At 45.0% G+C, this 14,300-nt stretch overlaps 1 pseudogene; it reads left to right on the plus strand.

The window, feature by feature from the left end:
• Positions 1–3,783: 3,783 nt before the first annotated feature.
• On the plus strand, positions 3,784–4,280 carry LOC119232233 (acyl-CoA-binding protein-like; annotated as a pseudogene).
• The last annotated feature ends 10,020 nt before the right edge of the window (positions 4,281–14,300 follow it).

A 14,300-nucleotide genomic window follows, 5' to 3' on the forward strand; every position in this document is an offset into this window, starting at 1 on the left:
CCTAATGACCTCGTTTAACCTTAATTACCTCATGTAAGGTTCTAGCTCCCAATTCAGCCACATTGGTGGTTAGACATCAACATGTGAATTTGGGTGACAAATTCATAGACACAATTCAGTCCATAACACCAGGACTCCCCCCCCCAAATAAACTGAGGGAGCAGACACTGATACTTTTAAAAGAACTTTCCAGTGTTGAAACCACTGTAAAGCATGGGCTTTGGAAGCAGCCCACACTCCATTGGCGCTTCTACCCCTTGCCAGCTCTGCGTACCTGGGGAAAGGATCTGAGCTTTGAGTTTCAGGGTCCTCTCCTGTAAAATAGGATAATATTAGCACATAAGTCTTGTAAGGACTAACTGAGATAACCTACAAAGGCGTTTAGTACCTGCCAGGAACCAGAATAGACATAATAGCAATTTCTGCTGCAGCTACCACTAGTGTAAATAAGGAGAGGAGAGATTTCCTTAGATGGTAGGCAAGGGTTGGAAGAAAAGGGCAGAAGAAAAGCATGTCTGTGAGGAAGGTCTTCTGAAGTGGAATTCAGTAGATGGGGACCCATGGAAGGCACAGGCACAAGAGGTGTTTGCATGTTTCTACTTCCATGCTGCACTGCGATGTCCCGGATGGACATCAGGTGGCGCCACAAGCCTACAAACCAGAGGCCAACTGGGGCCAGAAAAGTCCAGTGCAGTAAGGAAACCTCTGAGCATCTGTCAGCCTGACACAGCTGTCCCTTTGTAGAGACGGGTGTCTTAAATCAGGTGTTTACACTTCAATGACACTTAAAATTCAGTGTGCAGGTCAACCCCCCATTCTAAATATTCGCCGACTTTTTTCTACAGCAAGGAACATGTCAAAATATGCAAACTGCACATTATAACAGTATGTAAGTGTATAAACAGCATAAAAAATTAACATCATAACAGATATCCCAAGCCATTTCTGTTGGCAACTACAGCAATGAAACATGGGCCCTGGTGGAGGCAGAAAAGAGAAATGTGAGAAGCACTGGTGACAACTGTGGCAGGACAGTCGTGCTTGTTCTGACATGACCACCCGGCTCAGAATCCCAGAGCTTTAGCTGGGCAGGTGGCTGCTTGCTTTGTTTTGAAGAAAAAATTCTTTTTTAAAAACAGATTTATTTATTTATTTATTTATTTTCTTTTTTAAAAAACAGATTTATTTATTTATAAGAGCTGGGGTGCAGGCCAGAGATGCGGGGAGTGAGAAGATTCACCAGAGACAGAGTGGGAAGCAGAACAGGAAGATCTACTGAAATACACTGCTGAGGGGAGCAGTGGGTGAGACAGGAGAGGTCTGCTGTGCCATGTGGGTCAGCTACCTGGTGGGGGATTGAACTCGCACTTAAGTGGCTGCAGATAGCTTCATAGTGCTGCATCTCAACCCCTTGCACCACCAGGGAGGCCCAAGAAGAAAAACTTCTGTAGAAAAAAATAGATGAAAAGAATGGGAGATCAAATAGAGAAGGTGGTGAAAGAAATACAAAGACTACTCTCAAATCTTGAAGTCTGAGTGTCATACAGGTAGAGTGAGAGGGGGGAGGGTTGGCAATATACAGTAAAAACACAGCTATCTTGCATTTTCTTTCAGTGCTACCTGCAAAGGAGAAGGGGGAAGCATAAGGTGAGGCCTGCAAGCGTCTGTTTTTGAAACACACCAGGCTCTCCAGCTAGCACTGTGTGAATTAGTCAACAAGCTTGTAACCTGCACAGCTGACTCAAGGTCATAAATTTCTGAGATGGGAGAGTAACAAATGGAGGTGAAGTCTAAGATACTAATGACTCAACAAATCATTATCGAGTCACCACATTATTGAGGTATTTTCTATTAAGTAGTTCACTTTTTATTTATGACTTTCTGGGATGATAATTAGGGATATTAGGTAATACACTGTACTGACCTGTTGAGTACTAGTCTTCTCTAGAAAAGGGATGTTTTAATAGTTAAGAGCAATGACCCATTAAACTTTCCTGTCCAAAGACATCCTTTGTTTGACATCTGGTGGAGTTACTCTTGGATGGATAGAATTAGCTGAGTATAGACAAGTGGAGCTATTTGTGTTCTCCTTTTGCTTTGTTGTTGCTTGAATTTCATCTTTGGTACTTCAAATTGGTTTTGTTTTTTTAAAGATTTATTTATGCAAACAAGAACGGGGTATAGGCCAGAGGTGTGGGGAGGGGGGCGGTGAGAGGATTCACCAGAGATAGAGTGGGGAACAGAAAAGGCAGATTTTACTGAAATACACTGTTGAGGGGAGCAGCAGGCTAGACAGGAGAGGTCTGCTGCGCCATGTGGGTAGCTCCCTGGCCGGGGATCGAACTCATGCTGCAGTGGCTGCGGATAGCTTCATAGGTTGTGTCTTAACCCCTGTGCCACCAGGGAGGGCGCAAATTGTTTTGTTTTTTGGTTTTTGTTTTTTGAAGTTTTTTTTTAAAGATTTATTTATTTTATACAAGAACTGGGGTACAGGTCAGAAGCACGGGAGGGTGAGAGAATTCACCAGAGCCAGAGTGGGGAGCAGAACAGGCAGACGGAGCAAAGACACTGCTGAGGGGAGCAGCGGGCAAGGCAGGAGAGGTCCACCACACCTTGTGGGGTTCTCCCTGGCCAGCGGGGAATGGAACTGGCGCTGCAGAAGCTGCAGACAGCTTCGCAGTGCGGCGCTCAACTGCTGCGCCACTGGGAAGTCCCTCAAATTGGTTTTAAAAATAATGTTCTGTGTTGGGCCTCCCCGGTGGCGCAGCGGTTGAGCGCTGGGTTGCGAGGCTGCCCGCGGCCTCTGCAGCGCAGATTCTATCCCCAGCTGCTCCCCGGCCACCAGAGGAGGGTCCCACATGGCGCGCAGACCTCTCCTGCCGCCTGCTGCTCCCCTCAGCAGTGTACTTCGGTCCTTCTGCCTGCTCTGCTCCCGCTCTGGCTCTGGTGGATTCTCCCGTCCTCCCGCGGTTCTGACTATACCCAGTGCTTGTATGAATAAATAAATAAATCTTTAAAAAAAAAAAAAAAAAAAAACTCCTTGAGCTGCCTTGAATCCAAAGTAATCTGGTCTGCCAGTTCAGTTTTTCCTGGTTTTCCCCTATGCATGTATTTACACTAAGGGTCCCAAGACCACCCTCAGTATTGGTGGTTTGCTGGAAGGACTCACCAAACCCAGAAAACCACAGTCCAGTTATGCTTTATGACAGTGAAAGAACGCAGGTTAAAAACAGCAAAGGAAAAAGTCACAAGCTTCCCATAGTCCTTTCCCAGTAGAATCACAAAGACAGAACTTAATCCTCTCAGGAACAATAAGCGACAATATATGCAAAGTATTGCCAACCAGGGAAGTTCACCTGAGCCTTGGAGGTCAAGGTTTCTTGAGCGGTCAAGTCAAGTAATCACAGAGTGCCTGTGTGACTGACCCTAGCTATTTGGTCTCCAGTGCAGCAGTCCAACTGCCACAGTGGGGCCCAAGGCCCTTTGGCATGCCAATCTAGGTGTTCCCCCGTACATCACTTTGCTGGCATAAACTATCTGGTGTGGCCCAATACCTCAGCGATACAAAGGTACTTTTCCCAGACAAGCTATTCAAAGGACTCAGAGGCTAAGTCCCAGAGGCTGGTCAAGGACCAGTCCTGAAAGTCTCTGCAATATGCAGGGCTTGGGCAGCCTGCCAAGTTATTCCTTTGCCTTTAGAATAAAGTCATTAGCTGCTGCTGCTGCTCTCACCCCCCACCCCCCACCCCCCCCATCCCCCCATCCCCCACCCCCACCCCACGCAGGTCTCCTGGAATTTTTGCAATCCAGCCGGCATGTCTCAGGCTGAGTTTGACAAAGCTGCTGAGGAAGTTAAGAACCTCAAGACCAAGCCAACAGATGAAGAGATGCTGTTCATCTATAGCCACTACAAACAAGCAACTGTGGGCGATGTAAATACAGAACAGCCTGGAATGATGGACTTCAAAGGCAAAGCCAAGTGGATGCCTGGAATGGACTGAAAGGGACTTCCAAGGACAATGCCATGAAAGCTTTACATCGCCAAAGTAGAAGAACTGAAGGGAAATTATGGAATATAAAGGACTTGATTGGGCTGCCAGCCACACATTTCACCTAAACTTTTATAATGCCTTGCTTTTCTAATACTTTGGATAAAGTGAAATAATGAAAATAACCTGTTAACACAGTTCCTCAAGACTGGCCAGGATACAGCTTTAGCAGATTAGGGACTGAAATGGTCACTAACTTTTAAGTAGTTTTTATCTGTAAGTCAATTAAAAGTGCATTTGTTACTTTAAAAAAAAAAGAATAAAGTCATTAACTAGAAAGATAGATAGATAGATAGATAGATAGATAGATAGATAGATAGATAGAATAATAAAAACAAATTCAGTACTTACAATAAAGCACCATTAATTATCTCCACTAGCTTCTGAAGACTTCCATTCCTTACCTAAAAATAGTCCAACAAAGCATATTTCTACAGCCAAGTGTCTAGCATCCCGGACACTCAATAAGCAAGTGAAAGAATAGAAGGAGGGGGCCTCCCCGGTGGCGCAGCGGTTGAGCGCTGGGTTGCAAAGCTGCCGGCGACCTCTGCGGCGCCGGTTCGATCCCCGGCTGCTCCCTGGCCACCGGAGGAGGGTCCCACATGGCGCCAGACCTCTCCTGCCGCCCGCTGCTCCCCTCAGCAGTGTACTTTGGTCCTCCTGCCTGCTCTGCTTCCCGCTCTGGCTCTGGTGAATTCTCTCACCCTCCCGCGCTTCTGACTGTACCCAGTGCATGTATAAACAAAACGAACAAACAAACAAATAAATAAATAAAACATGCCTTTAAAAAAAAAAAAAAAAAACACTGGGTCAAATACTCATCTTTAAAAAAAAAAAAAGAATAGAAGGAGGCCCATTGCTGGTGCCCCTGTAGATGGGACACCTTGTCACAGAGCTGCTCAGTTTTCCCAGCGGAGGCCCTGTGTCTAAGCCCATTCCTCCAGTTATTTCCTCACTAGCTTCCTCCCAAATGTTTCCTTCAGCTCCTCCTTCCATCCCTTTCCCTCTGCTCCAGTCCCCAAACCCCACAAGATCCAGATTTTCATTCCTTCTCTTCCCAGCAAGACATCTGGGTTTTAGGGCTTTTGCCCAGGACCAGAACTAGAGACAGAAGTGAGGCAAAGGGCATAATAGTTAAGGCAGCATCACTCTCAGTCATGTGGAGCGAGGGTCTCCCTAAAGGCATCTCACTCATCCTGGCCCTGCAGTCTCTCTTGAAAGTCTCTGCATGGGAGCCCAGGCCCTTCTCTTTGTGTGTTCAGAGGGAGTAGGCAGGCATGAGAAGCACAGCGGAGTCCTGGATTCACAGTGGAGCATGATTCAGGTAAACACAAATGTGTCCTCGCACAATCCTCCTAAATATGCACCATCCTAAAGGGTAATTCTATTAAGGTAAAGAGCCAGAACATGACTGAGATGGGCCCCGGTGACCACATGCACTGCTATCATTCTCACCCAGCTCCTTACCACCTAGTCCTTTCAGTGGCACGAGGCCTCTTTCTCACAGCACCTCAGAATCTTTCTTTCCATTTATAAACTACTTGCCAGTGCCCTCCATTTCAGGGCTACCTTGCATTTCCCTCATCCTGGGTAGGAAATGACTACAAGAGATATGGGGAGCTCTGACCCTTATCAGCAAGGACATCTGAGCTACTGGCATGGCATGACAACTCAGAACGCTTCCATTAGTTCCCAAGAACTGCATCTACTGCTTTTCCATCTGATGTGGCACTTCGGATGGTATTGAAGGGGAACCACAGACAAACTTTCCTCCAGGTTTACTGTTTGATCAATTACTCACATAAGAAATGTTTTTGGGGGGCCTCCCCGGTGGCGCAGCGGTTGAGCACTGGGTTACGAAGCTGCCAGCAGCCTCTGCAGCGCCGGTTCGATCCCCGGCTGCTCCCCAGCCACCGGAGGAGGGTCCCACATGGCACGCAGACCTCTCCTGCTGCCCGCTGCTCCCCTCAGCAGTGTACTTCGGTCCTTCTGCCTGCTCTGCTCCCCGCTCTGGCTCTGGTGAATTCTCTCACCCTCCCGCTCTTCTGACTGTACCCAGTGCATGTATAAACAAAACAAACAAATGAATAAATAAATAAATAAATAAATAAAACATGCCTCTATTAAAAAAAAAAAAAGAAAGAAATGTTTTTGGGGCCTCCCCAGTGGTGTAGGGGTTAAGTCTCAGCGTTATCACTGCTAGGGCCTGAGTTTAATCCCCAGCCAGGGATGTGACCCACATGGCGCAGCAGACCTTTCCTGTATCACCCTTTGCTCCCCTCAGCAATGTATTTCAGTCTGTCTGCCTGTTCTGCTCCCCACTCTGTCTCTGGTGAATCCTCTCACCCTTGCACCTCTGGCCTACACCCCAGTTCTTCTATGCATAAATAAATAAAATAAATCTTTTAAAAAAAAGAAAGAAATGTTTGAACCAAGACAGTGCACACAGCGATCAGTAAGCAGTTTTGCATCACAAAATAAAAACACTGGTAGCTTCAAGGTGCTCACATTTTTATTCTTTATTTTTTTCAAACATAGATTCTCAGGTCCGGGAACAGCTGAAGGTATCCTCACCTCATTGTATTCACAGGCTGCCCTGAAATGAATTCTTTGATGTTGTCATCATGATTAGCCTTAGTCAGAGAGCATTTCCACATTTATTACACTCAGTTTCTCTCCATACAATTCTCTGGGGTTGAATAAGTTATGAACTATAATTGAAGACCTTCCAACACTTATGACGTTCACAGGGTTTCTCTCCAGAATGAATTCTTTGATGTTGAATAAGACCCAAGCTCTGATTAAAGGCCTTACCACACTCACTAAATTATAGGTTTTCTCTCGAGCAGACTCTGCGACATAGAATAAGATGCAGGCTCCGGGAAAAGTCTTGCCTGTAGTTACTATATTCAAAAAGTCTCTCTTCGAACATGAAATCTCTGGTATGGGAAGGCTGAATTATCTCTAAAGGTTTCCTCACAATCCTTGCATAAATGGGATTTTTTTTCCAGTATGAATTCACAGATGTTCAATGAGATGTAAGTTATAGCTGGAGGCCCTTCACACTCAGTGGACCACCAGGGATTTCTCCCAGTTGAATCTCTGATGCTGCACAATGTATGAACTCTTCCAGAAGAATTTCCCATTACATTCCCATCGCATCTCCCCACTGTGAAATCTCTGATATTGAACAAGTCAAGATCACTACCTAAAAAATTTTCTCACATTCCTTAAATTCATAAGGTTTTTCCACTATGAATGTAACAATACCTAATTAGTTGTAATTGCCCTTTGAAACTCTCTGGCATCCATTATGTTCATATTATCTTTCTGCAGTGTAAATTACCTGATTTGGAATATGGCGCAAAAAAAAAAAAAATTTTTTTTTTGCCATACATGTCACATTTTCACCTAGCTACTGTGTACGGACCAAAAAACTTGTTAAAACTTTGTTGGTGGGGCCTCCCCGGTGGCGCAGCAGTTGAGCACTGGGTTGCAAAGCTCCCCGTGGCCTCTGCGGCGCCGGTTCGATCCCCGGCCGCCAGGCAAGGGTCCCACATGGCGGGCAGACCTCTTCTGCCGTCCGCTGCTCCCCTCAGCAGTGTACTTCGTCAGTCTGCCTGTTCTACTCCCCGCTCTGGCTCTGGTGAATTCTCTCACCCTCCCACGCTTCTGACTGTACCCAGTGCTTGTATAAACAAACAAACAAACAAACAAATAAATAAATAAATGCCTCTATTAAAAAAATAAATAATAAATAAATTTAAAAAAACTTTGTTAGTGGGCCTTCCCTGGTGGCACAGCTGTTAAGAGCTGGGCTGTGAAGCTGCCCGCAGCCTCTGCAGAGCCGGTTCAAACCCCGGCAGCCAGCAAGGGTCCCACAGGGTGCGACAGACCTCTCCTGCCGCGCCCACTGCTCCCCTCAGCAGTGTATTTCGTCAGTCTGCCTATTCTGTTCCCAGCTCTGGCTCTGGTGAATTCTCTCACCCTTCCGCTCTTCTGACTGTACCCAGTGCTTGTATAAATAAATAAATAAATCTTAAAAAGAAAAAAAAAAAACTTTGTTAGTGATAACATGTATCTGAAGAGGTGTGAACCTATTCTTCTGAACCATGTACAGGGTTGTAAACCAAGGCTGTCTCAATAAACAAATATATAAAACACAAATTAAAATGAAAAAAAAAATTTTGCTGGTGAGGGGACAAGTCCACTGTTAGAGGAATGCAAATTGGTACACATTCCAAAGAGCACAAAAGTTTCCAAATGAAAAGTGTACCTACTTTTGACCGAGCAGTCCATGTCTAGGAATGTATGCAACAGTTAGACTTTATTGTGTGTAAAATCACTAGGATGTGAGGTTATCTTGTGCAAGAGTGTTCAGTTCATAACAATAAATAGTTTGTAACAGTCTAAATGGATCCATAGGGAAGTGGTTAAATACATTATGATGCAGTTATAAAATGGGATACCTTGCAGTCATGAAGAATGTCCTTATAAACCAAAATGGAACTATCTTAAAAACAGAGACAAGGGGGTCTCCCTGGTGGCGCAAGGGGTTAAGACACAACCTATGAAGCTATCCACAGCCTCTGCAGCATGAGTTTGATCCCCGGCCAGGGAGTTACCCACATGGCGCAGCAGACCTCTCCTGACTCGCCTGCTGCTCCCCTCAGCAGTGAATTTCAGTCATTCTGCCTGTTCTGTTCCCCGCTCTGTCTCTGGTGAATCCTCTCACCGCCCCTCTGCCCGCCCCACACCTCTGGCCTATACCCCAGTTCTTGTATACATAAATAAAAAATAAATCTTTTTTTAAAAAAAATAGAGAAAAGGTTCAGAATAGTATTTACTTAACACTACCAACTGCATCACAACAAACAAAAACAGAGGGAGGTAGATGCTACATATTTGGCCGAATATACACAAACTGTCTCTGCAAGGATTGAGATTCTTACTCTAGGAAGGAAACTGGGTGCTGACACCCTTTTGTTCTTTTATTCCCCTGTACTATAAAAAAATCTACTGACTACTTAAAAATATTAAGTTTTAAAATCCCAAAATCTAAAAAAAGAGATAGATGAAGAGTCATAGATGAATTCAGGCATGAGAGATGGTTCCTATAGAGCACAGAGGCTTAGAGGATGCATTTTTTAAAACTGTAATGTGTTCCAGTTTCTGACTCCACATAAAAGGTGCTTAGAAGTCATTGTTTCAACCAAAAGAATAAAGATGATGAAAAATCAACAACTCTTCTGAGACCCATAGAGCTCATAAAGGCAAACAATTGCCCCCCAAATCAGAGAGATCACAAGATACTGAAACAGAAACCTCCACAGGAACCAGGGCCAAATAGAAAATCCTGAACAGAAATTGGTGAGTTGCTGGAGGCAATCCTGAGTGTGTGGACAAGTCTGAGAGTTTAAAACTTCAGGAGGACCCAGAAGTGCGGTAGGGTGGGGTGGGGGGGGGGCATGTTTTTGTGCATTATACCCCCAAGAGCTTGACCAAGTTTTCCCAGTAATTATTGGAGAAAAATCCCCTTGTGTTTCCAGCAGGGAAAGGAAACAAGGAACCACTGTGAAATATTTCAGGGCACTCTTCTTAACAAGGTCTGCCCTTGGGAGAAATGAGTTAACCAGAGTCTAACCAGCTAAGGTTTTATGGAAACTAACTAAACTGAAAGAATAGAAATACCAACCCCAGCCCACTGTAGCCAACCTGCCCCACCAAAGGTGGGAAGAAAAATAACTGAGAAACATTTGTGAATCCAGAGGCATAGACTGGTTAAAAGACAGAGACCTAATCATAGCACTTGATTTCTTCACTTTTGAAGGGTTATTTTGCAAGGCACCTGTTTCCCAGGTCCTCCACAGCAGGCTGACAAGCAGCAGGGCAGTGCTGAGCATGCGCAGGGAGCCTGTGCTGCCACTGTTCCTGTCCCTTGTCACTGTAAAGACAAGACCACCATGGTTCCTCCCGGAAGATGGTGTGCCCAGGCCCTCTGCATCTAAGGGGAGTATCCCTGCCAGTGCTGTCAGATTCATGGGCTGGCCCAGGCCCTGTACTGCCTTCCTCGATGGCAGAGCTTGGTGCCAGTTCTAGCCCTTGCCAGGTGGCAGAAACCTATAGGCTTGACCTGCCAGGACCCCCCATTTTTTTAAATGCAGAGGAAAAAATCAAGTTTTATTCAGTTTTTGCCACAATGGTCTCCTTGCTCTTCCTGGATGGTACTAGATGCATAGCTGCTCCAGGACCTTAGCACATACTGTACCTTTTCCCAGAGAGGTCTTCCTCCAGAGGTGATCAGGCTAATTCTCTCAACCCCTTTACACTTTATTCAAAAGTCTGGTCACTGTACCTGTATTTCAACATTCTACCTGCCTGCTTTCACACACTTTACACTCCCCTTTCCCGTTTTTTTTTCTCACAGGTAACATAGAATACGTTTTACTTAATTACTAGTTTGTTTTCTCCCCTAGAATGTAAGCTCCATGAAGTCAGGGATTACTGTCAGGTTGTTGTTGTCTTTTCACTGCTCCTTTCCAGAAGCCTGAAGCACACTCTCTATGGACACACAAATGTAAAGGATGTGTGCCTGCAGTGAAGCAGAGAGCAGGGAGGTGGTCCTAGGGAGACACAAAGAGGTATGAGATGCATCCTTGTTTGGGAGGTGTTACAGACTAGGTGATGTCAAGACACTTAGGAGCACACGTGTCAAGTGAATAACACAATCAAGTGACACGCCAAGGTGCTGAAAACAAATGCTGTGAGAGGAAAGAATTAGTGTGGGCTAAGCGAGTGGGAGCTTGGAATATCTATTGAGTGAATAAGTTCTCATGGCTTGCTGGCTGTGGCAATGTCCAGATCAAAGAAACAAGGAATCAAAAATGACAAGGGCCTCCCTGGTGGCGCAAGGGAGATGCAGCCTATGAAGCTAGCTGCAGCCAGTGCAGCACAGAGCTTGATCCCCGGCCAGGGAGCTACCCACATGGCACAGCAGATCTCTCCTTACTCGCCCGCTGTTCCCCTCAGCAGTGTATTTCAGTCGATCTGCCTGTTCTGTTCCCCACTCTATCTGATGAATCCTCTCACCCCCTACAACTCTGGCCTGTACCCCAATTCTTATATGTATAAATAAATAAATCTTTTTTAAAAATGACACAGGGGCCTCCCCGGTGGTGCAGCGGTTGAGCACTGGGTTGTGAAGCTGCCCGCAGCCACTGCATCGCCAGTTCGATCCCCGGCTGCCAGGCAAGGGTCCCACATGGTGCGCAGACCTCTCCTGCCGCCTGCTGCTCCTCTCAGCAGTGTACTTTGTCAGTATGCCTGTTCTGCTCTTTGCTCTGGCTCTGGTAAATTCTCTCACCCTCCCGCACTTCTGACTGTACCCAGTGCTTCTATAAATAAATAAATAAATAAATAAATAAATAAATAAATAAATCTTTAAAAGAAAAAAAATGACACAGAACTTTGAGCCAGCTTGATTGAAGACCAGAGGTACTACTGACAGGTGAGAGAGTTGGGTTGGGGAAGGTGAGTCAAGTTTTGGACATGTTGGCATAGCCCCCCAACTCCAATATATACCCACAAATCCAGACAAAGGACTCCCCACGTATTTGTGGGAGTCCCTAGAAGAGAACAACATATACCAGTGAACAAATCTGGTCCTCCATGACTGACCCCGGTCATTTTCTATGCTTGCACCTGCTCAGGACTCCTTCCACTGAACACCAAGGCCCCAGCAGCAATTATTACTGTTCCTCTGTTAAATTTTCCAAAGCTTTTAAAGCTATAAAGAAGCTATTATAGAGTTATAAAATATTAAAATATAAAAAAGTAATGCCAAGCCTCTCGTTTAGCAGTTGTACAAAAAGAAGCCCAAAACGCTGGAGTTGTGTCCTGGCTCAGGTTACTGTCCCAGCCAAGACAGAGCCAGGACTGAACTCTCAGGCACTTCCAATTCCCAGGCATGCTCCAGCATTTGCTTTAGTACAACCCTAGTTCTCTTGTGCTGTTTTTCACTTGACTCCTAGGTAGTAGCCATTTTATCTTTAATTTTTGAAGCATGTTTTTGAATGCTGGCCAGGCATTCAGTACTAAAGGGAGGGTAAATTAAGATCACCATTTGAGGATTTCCCTGGTGGCACAAGGGGTTAAGTCTCAGCACTATGAAGCTATTGCCAGCCACTGCAGCACTAGTTCAATCCCCGGCCAGGTAGGTGACACACATGGCACAGCAGACCTCTGCTGTCTCACCTGCTGCTCCCCTCAGCAGTGTATTTCACTACATCTGCCTGTTCTGATCTCTACTATGTCTCTAGTGAATCCTCTCACACCCTGCAACTCTGGTCTACACTCCAGCTCTTATATGCATAAATAAATAAATCTCTTTTAAAAAAAAAAAGAATTTTATGAAAAAAAAAATCAACATTTGAGAAAGAAATTTGTAGTCAGTCTCATAAGCCTGAAACACATCCATACCCTTTCACTGAATGATTCTATTTCTGGGAATTTACCCAGAAAAATACAGAAAGACCAACATTTGGAAAGCTTTGTAATGAACCCTTGTTGTTTTACCCACCCAGGGTTTCTTTTCCTCTTCTGGTAACTGAATCTCCCTTTCATCTGTCAGTTTACACCAGCAGGGTTTGAGACTTTGGCTGATTTCTGACATACCAAAATATTTGTGAAATACTTTTTCCTTTTCATAGTTAACAAATGGTATCCCACTGAGGTTTTCCTTTGCCTTTCTTTGAAGTAAAGTCAGGGAGAGCCCTGTTCCACATGCTTATTGGCCACTTGTATTTTCTATAAGGATCTATTTATTAAAAAATCCTTCTGTACTCCCCTGCCCCACTGTCTTGTAATATAATCTTTATCATTCTCACACTACTAGAGTATGTCTCTGTGATGACACTAAATGAGTATTTACACCCCATATATACAAATATATGAAAAAATATGAATGTGGGGCCTCCCTGATGGCACAAGGGGTTAAGCACAACACTGTGAAGCTGCCCACAGCCTCTGCAGCATGAGTTTGATACCTGGCCTGCCAGGGAGCAATCCACATGGTGCAGCAGACCTCTCCTGTCTCGCCCACTGCTTCCTGCAGCAGTGTATTTCAGTCAACATGCCTGTTCTGCTCCCCACTCTGTCTCTGGTGAATCCTCTCACCCCCGCACTTCTGGCCTGTACCCCAGTTCTTGTATGCATAAATAAATCTTTAAAAAAAAAAAGAAAAAAAGATGAATTTGTGTGCACACCCTCCTTCCTCATTTATAAGAACTTCTGATGGTGATGGTGACTGTTGATGGGGAATAAAATTTGGGGTGTATTGTAGGAGCGAGACCCACTTTTAAAAAAGATTTATTTATTTATGCATAACTGGGATGTAGGCCAGAGGTATGGGCGGTGAGAGGATTTACCAGAGACAGAGTGGAGAGCAGAGCGGGTAGATCTACTGAAATATGCTGCTGAGGCAGCAGCAGGCAAGACAGGAGAGGTCTGCTGTGCCATATGTGGGTCAGCTCCCTGGTCGGGGATCAAAATCATGCTGCAGTGCCTGTGGATAACTTGATAGCACTGTGTCTTTAACCCCTGTGGCACCAGGTAGGCCCCGAGACCCACTTTTCATTGTCTATATCTTTTCATATAGTATGAATGTTATTTTCAGAATAATTGCTTTACTATTTCATCTTTAAAAAAATAAAATTCTCTCAGGGCCTCCTATGGTGGCGCAGCAGTTGAGCGCTGGGCTGCGAAGCTGCCCGCAGCCTCTGCAGAGCAGGTTCAAACCCCGGCCGCCGGCAAGGGTCCCACATGGCGCGCAGACCTCTCCTGCCATGCCCGCTGCTCCCCTCAGCAATGTATTCCTTCAGTCTGCCTGTTCTGTTCCCCGCTCTGGCTCTGGTGAATTCTCTCACCCTCCTGCACTTCTGACTGTACCCAGTGCTTGTATAAATAAATAAATAAATCTTAAAAAATAATAATAAAATAAAAATAAAATTCTCACCTCTCCATTCTCTTACTCATATTTTTTGTGCATTTACAAAATAATACTTGAATAAAGAAAAGAAAAATTGATAAGGGTGTAAATTGTCAACTACAGATCTTCTAGATTTCTGAGTTAATTGGCCCGGTTCCAAATGAGATTACCATTCTTCAGGTGGTATCTGTGAGTTTCAGCTTTTACCATCATCCATTTTCTGTCTTTTCATTTCTCACAGCATTTTTAGGTAGTTTGGGTGTTTG

The sequence above is a fragment of the Talpa occidentalis genome, unplaced genomic scaffold (assembly GCF_014898055.3).
Source record: "Talpa occidentalis isolate TD23 unplaced genomic scaffold, MPIMG_talOcc4v2.1 talOcc4.7, whole genome shotgun sequence".
Lineage (NCBI taxonomy): Eukaryota > Metazoa > Chordata > Mammalia > Eulipotyphla > Talpidae > Talpa > Talpa occidentalis.